Here is a 13,561-nt window from a genome sequence, read left to right as displayed (position 1 = left end):
GTTAGGTATCTATAGAGGATGTATTGTAGAATATGGCTTGAAGTGTTGGTTTAAGCCTAATTTCTCTTCCTGTCTTCTCAGCAGTTTTTATCAAATATCTTTCATAAGTAACTTGTTTTCCATTTTATCAAACACTAGGTTATCAAGATCCATTGTATCTGATTCTCCCTTGTCTGCACTGTTCTTCTGATCTACCTCTTTATTTTTAATTAATAACATATTATTAATGACTAAAAAGCATGGAACACTTGACAAACTTCATGTCATCTTTGTGCAGTGGTTATGCTAATCTTCTTTGTATAGTTCCAATTTAGGTATATGTGTTGCTAAAGCAAGTACAGAATCATTTGTTTCTATTTGGCCCATTCCAATTTTGAAAGGCAAGCGATGCAGAAGAGAAAAAATTAATCTGGGAAGTGAACAGCTGGATATAAATGTAGTGCAAGAGAACAAGATTTAGATTTCTGGATCATGGATTACAATATGGGGCTGAAAAACTTCTGGTCAGAGTCAGAATATGATTAACAAAGGCTGGTAAGAATGTATTTGCAAAACTAGCCATTCTGGTCTCATATTTCTTATGCTAAGCTATTAATTCTCCTTCCAAGTGTTTCCTCTATACCTCTCATTTCTTTTCCAATTCTTTCCTTTAGCACTCTTATTTCATTTGTAAAATTATTTTAATGCTTTTTTTTATCTTTATTTCTTCCAGGAATTCTAGTTGACCTTCTATACAAGCTGTTTTTCATTGAGTCTTTGCTTATAGATAGTTTGGAGTCATTCTCTTCTTCCATGTTTCTGTCTTGGGAATTCTTGTCACCATAAAAGTTCTATGTGGTAGGATTCTTTTTTTATTCATTATTCCAACCTTATATCTGAACTTTGGATTTTACCTTAGAACTAGGCTCTTCTGAGATGAATGTCTGGACCACAGTTCTTAGTCTGGACCAAATAAATTTTATTTCTTGTTCTCTTTGGTCCTATCACTACTTTGTCCATGTTTTCAGTTATATTCTTTGAGGATTTCAAAGGATAGTTCAAGCTAGAAACTTGTAAGCTTTCAGTATCCTCACAACCATCTGATTCTGGACAAAATCTGGTTACTGCCTTCCTAGTCTGAGCTTTGCAAGCTCCTACTAGGTTTGAGTCTGAGCAATATAATTGTGGACATGCCTCTGGTTGAAGATTCAGTAGACTGCTGCTATAAATCCAATCATTGTCAGCTACCTGGAAAGCTCTACAGGTTCAAAGTCACATAACTACAGGCTCCCTTTTGGTCTAAGCTCCCTGCCCTGGTTATTTCACAGCAGGTTTTGGTCTGGGCTGGGAGCTAAATCTGAGGTGCCCCACTCTGCTCCTGGTATCAGAGACACAGTTGATGCTTGCTTCTGTTCCTGCTTCTTGCTTGTTACACAGTCTTAGCTAGTGACTAATCCTTGTTCTGGTCCTCTACTTCTAAACACTTCCTTAGTCTTCACTAAGGACTCAACTTTAGGGTATGACTGCCAGAGCTATCAGTTGACACTAATTCTTGCCCTATGCACAAAGCCAGGTCCTCTGTGCTGAATCTGGAACCTCTTTTTACCCTAGTAAACAGGTACAGGCCCTCATTCAGTCCCTGAACTGGAAGGCTCTGCACAGCATTCTTCTGGCTAGATACCATTCCCTGTATCTGCAGACCCCTTTCCCTATGCTGACCAGGTTTGAGGGGTAAGTGGGGGATCATTGTGGTTATTTTCTTAGTTTTCCTGATAAGAGCTCAATCTTGTATTTTCAAGGTCTTTTTGGAACAATTGTGAGAGGAAGCTGAGCTGTACCGCCTCTTCCTACTCTGCTATTATGGCTAGTCTTGCAAATACATTCTTACCAGCTTTTGTTAGTCATATTCTGACTCCAACCAGAAGTTTTTCAGCCCTATATTACAATCCATGATCCAGAAATCCAATCTTATTCTCTGATACCACATTTGTATCCAGCTGTTCACTTCCCAGATTAATTTTTCTCTTCTGCATCCCTTGCCTTTAAGGAGCAAAAATAAGCAAAACACCTTTGCCTTTATGGTCTTCAGTTTCTTACCTAAGACTTCATACTCTTTGACAATACTTTTTAAGTTCCTTCTGGGAGTGTCATTTGTACTCAAATGAATCACCAGAAGTGAGTAGTTTTGGAAGGTTCATTTTTGTGTTTTGCATATGTGCCCAGGAAGGCAACAATCCCTTCAATCGATGTTATCAAGTCAGTCTATAGCTGCCTGAGGGCTCCTCAGCAGGAAATTACTACTTTTCTTCTTTTTCCTCTGCTCCTTACTGGATGGTCTCTCACTTGATAGCTTCTGTGACTCTACTGTTTCATTTTTTGGAAGACAAGCAGATTTTTATGTCTTAGAACATCCAGATCTCTCTTCTTAAGGAAGAGCCTAAAATCTGTTTTTAAATTCTAATTGTATAGGTGCCCTTTTTCTTCTTTTTCTCCTCTGTGTAACACTCTTCTATCCATTATAATACTGACAATGTTAAAATTTCCTCTCCTCCACATCACTCTTTTATCCCTTTGTCACCGTTTCTTTTTAGAATCCTTTAGTCTCCCTAACAACCTAAAGTATAAAGTCTTTCCTCTGGTCTCATCATCTTCTACTTCAATAGATCAAACTATACTTAGAACACAGATAATAGTCATTGGGTTGTGGCAAAAATGCAAATATCTATAGTAGAATCTGGACACATATCTGGGCCTGGAGAGTGTTCTTAAATTTTTTCTTCCATTTCTCTCAAATTTTTCTAAATTTCTCCCTTCCAAATTAGTCCTTTCATCCATTTCACTATCTCTCTAAGAGATAAAGATGATGATAATCTTGTAATTGCCTTCTCTTTATTGGGCTCAAGTTCTCTCTTTCCCCACTCTTTTTTTCCCTAATACCTTCTCCCTCAAAGCTGAAATTAGAATAGAGATAGCTTATTGTTTTCTTTTCTCATATGTGAAATCTAGAAGGGAAAATAACATTCTAAAGGTCATTTGACAAGGGCTGCCATCTATGCTGAGTTTAATGCGTTCAAAGATTGTATTATGTTTTTATTCACATATTACTCTTTTGATTTCTATTGAGCTTTCAATTCATTAAAACCCCCAGATCTTTTAAAGACAAACTGTTATCTATTAATGCTTCCCCCAGTTTATACTTGTGGAGCAATTTATTTAATTCTAGTGCAAGACTTTATCTTTACATCTTGGAACATTCTAACCTGTCCTAACTCTATAATACAACACATTAGCTCTGTTGCCAGCATTGTATCATTGGAAAATTCCATAAAGATGCTGTCTATGAAGGGGATGTCCATGAGCCAAGATGGTGGAGTAAGCAGTAAATCACTGTAACTGTTCCATATTCACCTCCAAACAACCATAAAATAGTATCCCAAAACAAATCCTGGAATAGCAGAATCAGCAAAAAAGATGAGGTAAAACAATCATTGAGCCTAAGAAAGTTGGAAGATCAACAGAAAAGGTCTGTCTCACTTGGGTAAAATGGGAGCTCAGTCCAGGACAGGAAGCATCCCAGCAAGCCAGCAGCAAGCCCCACCACCATGTGCCTCAGGATAACCAGGGGATCTGGCAGACTCCAGCTCTGAGAACTGCCACATGCTTTAGCATAGCCCCAGGGAAATAGGCAATCTCCACTGGACAGACCTTAACCTTCTTCAGTGTAGTCCCAGGCAAACAGGTAGCCACCAACCCAATGGGTGCCTAAAAAGCAGGCAGCTGCCAGTGGCCAGACCACCACGTGTTTCAGTGTATCCCTAGGGAAATAAAGAAACACTTCACCAGCCTCAGCATACCCCAGACACCAGTACTAGGACCCTGGCTCAGCACCAGGTAAGCTGCCAGACCCCTATAGCACCCAGCAACACCAGCCACCCTCCACCATGCCCCCTCAGTGCAGTATCAAACATGAGGGTCCCCCATGGGCCTCAGGGCAACATCAATGCAGCACCAGGTAAATATCCAGGGCCTGCAGACACTAGCACAAGAAGCCTGAGACAGTGCCCTTACACCTTGGGAGCAGAGCTCAAATTTAAAAGAAAATAAAAAGGCCAAAAAAATCAGCAAAAAACAACAAAAATAGAATCTGACCACAGAAAGTTATTATGGTGACAGGGAAGCCATAAACTCAGAAGAGGACAACAATGTCAAAATAATTCGTGGGCCAAACTCCAAAGAAAAATGGGAAGTGGTCACAAGCCCAGGAAGAACTCATGGAAGATCTCAAAAAGGAGCTTCAAAATCATATAAGAGAGATAGAAGAAAATTAAGAAAAGAAATGAGAGTGATGCAAGAGAATTATGAAAAAAGAGTCAACAGCTTGAAAAAAAACTGCTTAAAAATAGAATTGATCAAATGGAAAAGGAGGTAGAAAAATCCATTGAAGAAAACAACTCCTTAAAAAGTACAATTGGCCAAATAGAAAAGAAAGTAAAAAATAAAATTGAGGAAAATAACTCCTTAAAAGTTAGAATTGGGCAAATGGAAGTTAATGACTCTATGAGACATTAAGAATCAGTCAAACAAATTCAAAAGAATGAAAAAAAAAAGGAAATATAAAACACATCATGGGAAAAAACAACTGACCTGGAAATTAGATCCAGGAGAGACAATATCAAAATAATTGGACTACCTGAAAGTCATAATCAAAAGGAGGACCTAGACAGCATCTTTCAAGAAATTATCAAGAAAAACTGCCTTGATATCTGGAACCAGAGGATAAAAGGGATACTGAAAGAATCCACTAATCCCCTTAAGAAAAAGATCACAAAATAAAAATCCCAGTAAAATTTAGTGTAATACATCAAGGGGAAACAAGGGTCATTCAATGAAAGAGAAGGATTTCAAGTTTTCATAAGGAGACCAGAATTAAACCAAAAATTTGAATTCCGATATAAAAACTCAAGAGAAGCATACACAGGTAAAAAGGGAAAAGAAAACATAAGGAATTCAATAGAGCTAAACCATTTACATCCCTATATGGGAAGATGATACTTGCAATTCTTAAAAATCGTATCACTAATAGTACAGCTGAAAGGAATATACATAGATAGAGAACAGTTAAGGTGAATTTGAAGTAATGACATAAAAAAAATTAAGGGATGAGAAAGAGGAGTACACTGGGTGCAGAAGGAAGGGAAAGGTAGAATGGGGTAAGTTATTTCACATGAAGAGCATGAAAAAGCTATTACAGTGAAGAGGAAGATGGGAGAGTGGGTGACAGCATCACTTAAACCTTATTCTCATTAGTATTAGCTCAAAGAGGGAATAATTTACACAATTGGTTGAATATAGAAATCTATCTTACCTGACAGGGAAGTAGAAGGGGAGGATATTAAGTAAAGGGGGAGGGACTAACAGAAGGGAGGGCAGAACAGGGGAAGTGGTAGACAGAAAGAAAAGACTGGTGAGGTGGGAAAGGATGAAAAGAGAGAAGACAAACAGGATCAAGAACAGGATGGAGGGAAATACACTGGTAGTAATGCTAACTGTGAATGTGAATGGGATGAACTCTCCCATAAAATGGAAGCAGACAGCTGAGTAGATCAAAAACCTGAATCCTAAACCCTGTTGCTTACAAAAATACACTTGAAGCAGAGAGACACGCATAGAGTAAAGGTAAGAGGCTGGAACAGAATCTATTATGCTTCAGCTGAAGTAAAAAAAAGAAAAAAGAAGGGGTAGTAATCCTGATCTTAGACAAATTAAAAGCAAAAAAACAGACCTAATTAAAAGAGATAAGGAAGGAAATTGCATCTTGCTAAAAGGTAGATAGTGGAACTTTCCAGAAAACTCGGCAAGAAGTGAAGGGTAGCAGTTGCTGCTGCCCAAGTTCCACACACAAGAACTCATGTCTCCCTCCTCCAATCTTCTCTTTCTTCCACTCAATCCCCCAACATCCCAACTGGCTCCTGGGTGATCCCCTCTCACCTCACCCAGGACGTGGGCATTTCGACACCAGGCATGCAGCAAGAGTCACTCCCCAGTTATAAAAAAAATGGTGAAGGAAACTACTTAGTATGATGTTTTGGGGGTAAATCCCACTGCCTCCCAGGAAGAACTAAAAAAGGCATATAGAAAACTAGCCTTAAAATATCACCCAGAGAGAAATCCAAATGAAGGAGAAAAGTTCAAGCAGATTTCACAAGTTAATGAAGTGCTTTCTGATGAAAAAAAAAAAAAGATTTATATGGCAAAGGTGGAGAACAAGCCACCAAAGAGGGTGGTTCTGGTGGTGGCTTTGGTTCTCCAATGGATATCTTTGATATGTTTTTTGAAGGAGGCAGAAGAATGCAAAGGAAACAGAGAGGTAAAAATGTTGTTCATCAGTTGTTGGTGACCTTAGAAGATTTATATAATGGTGCAACAAGAAAACTGGCTTTGCAAAAGAATGTAATTTGTGATAAATGTGAAGGATGAGGTGGTAAGAAAGGAGCTGTAGAATGCTATTGCAATTGCAGAGGTACTGGAATGCAAATAAGAATTCATCAGACAGGACCTGGAATGGTTCAGCAAATTCAATTAGTTTGCATGGAATAGCAAGGACATGGGGAATGAATCAGCCCTAAAGACAGATGTAAAAGCTGTAATGAAGGGAAATTGTTCAAGAGAAGAAGATTCTGGAGGTTCATATTGACAAGGGCAGAAGATAACATTCCATGGCGAAGGTGACCAGGAGCCAGGACTTGAGCCAGGAAATATTATCATTGCTTTAGATCAGAAGGACAATGCTATATTTACATGATGAGGTGAGGACCTTTTCATATATATGGATTCCAGTTGGTTGAAGCATTGTGTGGCTTTCAGAAACCAATAATAACTCTTGATAATAGAACTACAGTCATTACTTCTCATCCTGGTCAGATTGTTAAACATGGAGATATCAAATGTGTGCTGAATGAAGGTATGCCCATTTATCACCCAACCTTATGAGAAAGGAATTCTAATAATTAAATTTAAGGTAAACTTCCCAGAGAATGATTCTCTTTCACCAGATAAGCTATCTTTGTTGGAAAAAATTACTGCTAAAAGAAAGGAAGTAGAGGAGACTGAAGATATGGATCAGGTAGAACTAGTGGACTTTGACCTATCTCAAGAAAGAAGATACCATTGAAATGGAGATTATAGATGATGAGCATCATCTCAGAGGTGGGGTTCAGGGTCAAACCTCTTAATGGGGGGACCCAGTAATGCTGTCTTTTGTATGCAATAGTGGATGAGTGGAGGACTACAATCATCTTAACACACTCACTACTAGCTATTGTTTTTGTTGTAATATTCAACTATGCTTGTGTTTCTAAAAGTTAATAAAATCAGTAATATAAAAAGGGACCATAGACAATGAAGCACTCAAATTAGAAGAGCAAAGAAAAGCCCACCTGTTAGATCTATGGGGAGGGGAAGAATTCATGACTAAACAAGAGATAGAGAGCATTACAAAATGTAGAATAAATAATTTTGGTCATATTAAATTGAAAAGCTTTTGTACAAACAAAAGGAATGCAACCAAGATTAGAAGGAAAGCAGAAAGCTGGGATACAATCTTTACAACAAGTCTTTGATAAAGGCCTCATTTCTCAAATATATAGAGAACTGAGTCAAATTTATGCAAATACAAGCCATTCCTTAATTGATAAATGGGCAAAGCATATGGACAGGCAGTTTTCAGATGAAGAAATCAAAACTATCTATAGACATATGAAAAAGTGCTCTAAATCACTTTTGATTAGAGAAATATAGATTTAAAAACCTCTGAGGTATCACCTCACACCTATCAGATTGGCTAACATGACAAAAAAAAAAGGAAATTATGAATGTTGGAGAGGATGTGGGAAAATTGGGACATTGATGCATTGTTGATGGAGTTGTGAACTGATCCAACCATTCTGGAGAGCAATTGGAAACTATGCCCAAAGGGCAACCAAACTTTGCATACCCCTTGATCCAGCAATACCACTACTAGCCCAAAGAAATCATAAAAAAAGGGGGAAAGGACCTACATGTGCAAAAATAGTTATGGCAGCCCTTTTCCTAGTGGCAAAATATTGGAAACTGAGGAATGCCCATCTATTGGGGAATGGCTGAACAAGCTATGTTACATGAGTATAATGAAATGCTATAGTGCAGTGAGAAATGATGAACAGGTACATTTCAGAAAAACCTGGAAAGACTTGTATTTGTATGAACTGATAGAAAGTGAAATGAGTCAAACCAGGAGCACACAGTATCAGCAAAATTGTGTGATGATCAACTATGAATGACTCAGATCTTCTCAGCAATACAATGATCCAAGACAAGTATAAAAGACTCACAAAGGATAAAGAATTGATGGACTCTGAATGCATATGGAAGCATTTTTTCACTTACTTTATTCTTTTTTGTGGGTTTTTTTCCTTTTGATCTGTTTCTTCTTTCACAACTGTGACTAATATGAAAATGTGTTTTACATGATACCATATGTATAACCTATATCAAATTGCCTACCATTTTTAGAAGGGAGGGAGGAGTGGGGAGAGAAAAATTTGGAACTCAAAATCTTGTAAAAACAAATTAATGCTAAAAAGTTGTCTTGACATGTAGCTGGAAAAAAACAAAATACTATTAAAAAATAAAATTAAATTAAAACAGGATATGCAGTAGGGGTTGGGCATGGTTGGGAAGCATGACAAAGATTGCTAATAAATATTTAAGACAAGAAAAAAAGATGCTACCTATGCTTTTATTCCAATCATTGATTTAAAAAAACCAAACAAACAAGGGTAGCTAGGTGGTGGTGTGGATAGAGCACAGGCCCTGGAGTCAGGAGGACCTGAGTTCAAATTTGACCTCAGACACATAACACTTACTACCTGTAGGACTCTGGACAAGTCACAAATCTGGCCTCACACACAAAAAAGCAGCAGCTCAGAACCAATCAGATTCCTGTAATGTTCCCTTGAAGTGTCCCATTCAGGGTGATATAATTTCATTAATAACTACTCTTTGCAGTCATTCAATCAACTCTGAAACCACTTACATACTGTATTGTTTAGCCCACATCTCCTCATCTCATTCTCAAGTATACTGGCCGCACGCCGACCTTCTGCCAGCCGTACGCCGGTACCCACTTCTCTAATAAGAAGCACACTACCAGAGTCTTACTCACACCCAAGTCTTCGGTCCTCAGCCGGATCACCACACAGAGACGAGCCATCGGGAGGCGCCAACACCAGAGCTTTATTCAGAGGCCAACACAGCAAGCCATCATAGCAAGCCCAAGCAGCAAGGCCAGAGCAACAGGGCAGGAGCCAGGAGAGAGCACGTGTGTGATCTGACCATGCTTGTTCCTAAGCACCTACTTCGCCCCTCCTCCCTAGCCCGCTTACTAGCCAATGATTGTAGGGTCAGATACCAGAAGGGGCTGTCTGAGTTTAGCACACCAAGGGGGAGGGAGTGACGTAGGAGGCTAGGACCGGATATAGGAAGGAGGCATCTGGGAATGGCGCATAGACAAGAGTACGTGACCTAGGAAGTCAGGCTCAGACACTGGGAGGAGGGGTCTGGGTCAGTGCTGCACAAAGGGACCCAGGAAGTCAGGAAGGTCACAAGAGGCGTCTGGGGATGACGTTGCATATAGGGAGGGGACTAAGCAGAGGGAACTCAGTCCTCTGCCGTCCCACTCCCACGTGGCACCGCCCCTTGCCTCAGGAGCTCAAGCTCCGACTACTTCCTTGTACCCAGCTTATCTCACAAAGCACTGTCCATTGCCTCAGGGCTTCTCTGTATCCAGCCCATCCCAGTTCACCACGACTCTGCCTACCACAGCCCCTGCCTCGACTTCCAAAATACCCAGATCTTACCCTACCCTTGCCACAGCGCTCAACCTGGTAGCTGCCAACATCAGACGGTCCCTCACACTCAAGAATAACATGAGGGACTTTTTCACATGCTTTTCTGACTTCCAGATAAACCCTATCTATAGCACCCCCTATCTATCACATAGTACCTGACATACAGTAAGCACTTAATTAGATTATTTGATCTATGAAAAAAAAGTTATTCTGGCATAATTGTTCTTCACAAAGCTCTGAAAGATCTTACATAGACTTTTTTTCTATAAATTAATCACTCCTTTGATAGTACATTCTAGAATTTTTCCCAGAATCAAAGTCAAGATTATTGGTCTATAGTTTTTTTTTAATTCCATAGTCTTTCAAAGATCACTGCCAGTGATCTGTGCAATTGCACTTTTCAATTCTTTCTGCTTTGTTCACCAGGGCTCAGAAGCTGGAACATCTCCAAAGCATCTAGACAATCTCTTACTACTTATTTTCTTATCTTGAGTTTCAATTTCTGATTAGCCATTTTTGTTCTTTGTAATCCCAGTATCATAAATTTAGCCCTGGAAGGAACCTCACAGCCCATCTAGTCTAACCTTCTCATTTTCCAGATTTGGGACCTGAGGCCCAAGAATAAGTGACTTGCCAGGGTCACACAAGCAGTAAGTGTCACAAACAGGATTGGAAGCCAAGTACTTGGACCCCAAAGCCCTTGAGCCAAGTAAGAGTTGCCTATATCTTCTTTTTTTCCTTATAATGCACCCTAAAGGGTAGTACTGACCCTTTGACATTTTCCCTCAAATACCTAGAAAGTTCCATCTTGTCTAGCCTTAGCTTTTCTTACCAGTCTTATCTCTTTCTAAACTTTCACATTTCTGGGAGAATCATGCTGTGTTTTCATCTTTCTTACCTGCCCTTGCTTCCACTTTCTCTATGTTTTTTCTTAATCCCCATTTATAGTTAAGGAAAGTAAGGCAGGTAGAGGTTAAGTGACTTATTCAGGGTCACACCATTTAGTAAGTGACTGAGGCTGGATTTGAACTCAGGTCTTCCTGACTCTAAACCCATTGCTCCATCCACTACACTATATAGTTGCTTCTCTCTATGCTTTTTCAATATCTAAGTTTTTAAATGAATTCCCTGTGAATCCACATTAAGCTCTTTAGATAGCTTCCCGTCACTCCAAAGCCATGTAATCCTACGTGTCTTTTCTCTGAACATGTTCTCCCAAAATCGAGAACGCTTATCAGACTGCATAGTTTTCCTTTCTTTTCAGTCACAAATTCTAAAATGATCCCCATCATTTCTACTTCAACAACCAGTTTCTTTTTGTTAGTAATCATTAGAGATCCAGAATAGCAGTGACATTCTGTGGTACCTACACTCTTTGAAAGATGAAATTCTCATTAAGTTATTAGGGCAAATGAAAACATTATTCACTGTTCTAGGAAAATGAGAGAATGAGAGAAAGAGAGGGACAAGTAATGGAAGAGAGAGAAGGAAAAGTAATTAAAACCCCACTACCATATTATGTTTTCCAAATTAACCTTTGATCTGTTAACCAAAGTCCCCATCTCTTTCTGTCTAGGCAGTATTTGAGAATAAGGTATAATACTATTTGGGGGTTTGCCTCTTTTGCCTCTGTTCATCGTTATCCAAATGTCCTTTGCCTTGTTTCTCATCATCTAGGTCCTGGATTTTCTCAGATGAGTGTTTATTTTAATATATAATTCTACACTGTCTTCTGTATCCCTTACCTATCCAAGTTCTTTTGAATAAATAATGCCTATCTAGAGTCATAGCATAGTCAGGCAAGGACAAATTTGCCTCCTGGCTTTAGGATCACTAATGCACTTTCCCTGTTACCCATACTTCTTGCATTAATCTTATATTTATTAAATAAAACATATGGCTCTTATTCTTAATTTAAAAATTGAATGGGATGTCTTACATTCCTTAATATCCCCCGGTGGGGGGAATAAAAATACCTAAATTAAGGGTTTTAAAAAAAATTCAAAAGGCTTTAAATTGCTTTTGTCTGGTTCTCCATTCCTAATGCAAAACATGTTTCCTTTGCTGGAATAAAGAGTAAATAGTTTTTATTTACATAACACTTCACAATCAAGCAGGGTCCAACACACATTTTCAATCAGTCTATAAGTATTTGTAAGTATAAGTAATAAGTATAAGTAATAAGTATTTGTTATGCACATATGTGCCAAGCATTATTTAAGTGCTGGCAATACAAAGACAAAAATTAACAGTCCCTGCATTCAAGTTGTTCACATTCTATCAAGGAAACTGTAAACATATAAGTAAATAAAATATATACAAAATAAAAATACAATAAATGAGGACACTAGAAACTGGGTAAGAGGCACATCAGGAAGTAGCCCTTGAACTCTCTTTAAAGGCAGCAGGTGGGGAGGAGAGGATGAAATCCACGTTTGAGGGACAGCATGAGGAACACACAGTAATGAGGGCAGGTGGGATGAGTTGTACAAGAAACAAGAAAAAGGCCCAGTTTGGCTAGAACATAGATTATATTAAGGGGCATAATGAATAGCAAGCCTAGAAAAGCTGGCTGGAGCTAGATTGTGAAGGACTTTAAGGGACAAAGAGAGAGATTGGTATTTTGTTATAGATGCAATAGGAAGCTATTAAAGGTTTTTGAGCAGTGGAATGCATCATTATGTACATTTTACATATGAGGAAATTGAGGGCTAAAGAAGTTTAGTGGCACACCCAAAGTCACATAACTAGAAAGTGATAAAGCCAAGAATTCAGCTCATATTATATCTCTGCAAACCAACTGCTCCTCTTTACCTATCTAAACTCTTTTGAATAAAGCATGCCTATCCAAAGCTGTAGCATAGTTATGCAAGGACAAATTTCCTCCTGGCTTTAAGATCACTAAGACATCTAGCAAGGTGGCCCAACAAACAGAGCACTGTACCTGGAGTCGGGAAGACCTGAGTTCAAATTCAGCCTCAACTATTTCCTAAATGTCACTAAACCTCTCTCTGTCTTGGTTTTCCTCAACTGTGAAAGGGCAATAATAATAGCACCTACCTCACAGGGTTGTGAAAATCAAATGAAACAATATTTGTAAAGCACAGTGCCTGGCATATAGTAGGTGCTTAATACGTGTTTATTCCCTCTCCTCTTCTCTGCCTCTCAATCATTGTATAAAGTGGGACACAGTCCTGCTCCTTTTTAAATGACCACAAAACATGTCAGCTGATTCAGTGAAGAATTAAGCATTGAGTGAACTGCTCAAAGAATGAACTTAGTAGAATGTAAAATTATAATGATATAATTTGCCCTTCATTATATCCAGATGTGTTTTCTGATTACTGATGAAACCTATGATCTCTTTTTCACAGAAATTGTCCAGACAACAATATTCTGAATTATTCACATTTTCTACATAGTTTCAGTAAACCTGCCTTTGAATGGTTGGACCTCTGGGAATAATTTTATAGCATGGCAAGTAGATGGCTATCTCTACTAAAAGGAGTTATTTAATGATCATTAGCTTTGTCATGTTTAATTTAATATGTTCAGGAACACACTTTAATGATAAAATCATTTTGTAACCTGGTCCATGTTAGCTTGAGAGTTGAAATGAGATTGCACTGGCATAAATCTTGTTTCACTGACACTTTGATTTCATTTCTACAATTTTTTGAAGGAATGTTCTTACT

At 38.6% G+C, this 13,561-nt stretch overlaps 1 non-coding gene and 1 pseudogene across 1 annotated transcript; one reads left to right on the top strand and one right to left on the bottom strand.

The window, feature by feature from the left end:
- Window positions 1-233: 233 nt before the first annotated feature.
- On the bottom strand, window positions 234-339 carry LOC114033947. The gene has a single exon (XR_003568052.1). It is a non-coding gene; the product is annotated as a U6 spliceosomal RNA (small nuclear RNA).
- Window positions 340-6,034: 5,695 nt separating this feature from the next.
- On the top strand, window positions 6,035-7,211 carry LOC114033942 (annotated as a pseudogene).
- The last annotated feature ends 6,350 nt before the right edge of the window (window positions 7,212-13,561 follow it).

This window comes from Vombatus ursinus, unplaced genomic scaffold (assembly GCF_900497805.2).
Source record: "Vombatus ursinus unplaced genomic scaffold, bare-nosed wombat genome assembly UNPS02007612.1, whole genome shotgun sequence".
Classification (NCBI taxonomy): Eukaryota; Metazoa; Chordata; class Mammalia; order Diprotodontia; family Vombatidae; genus Vombatus; species Vombatus ursinus.
This window is presented reverse-complemented; position numbering and strand designations above follow the sequence as displayed.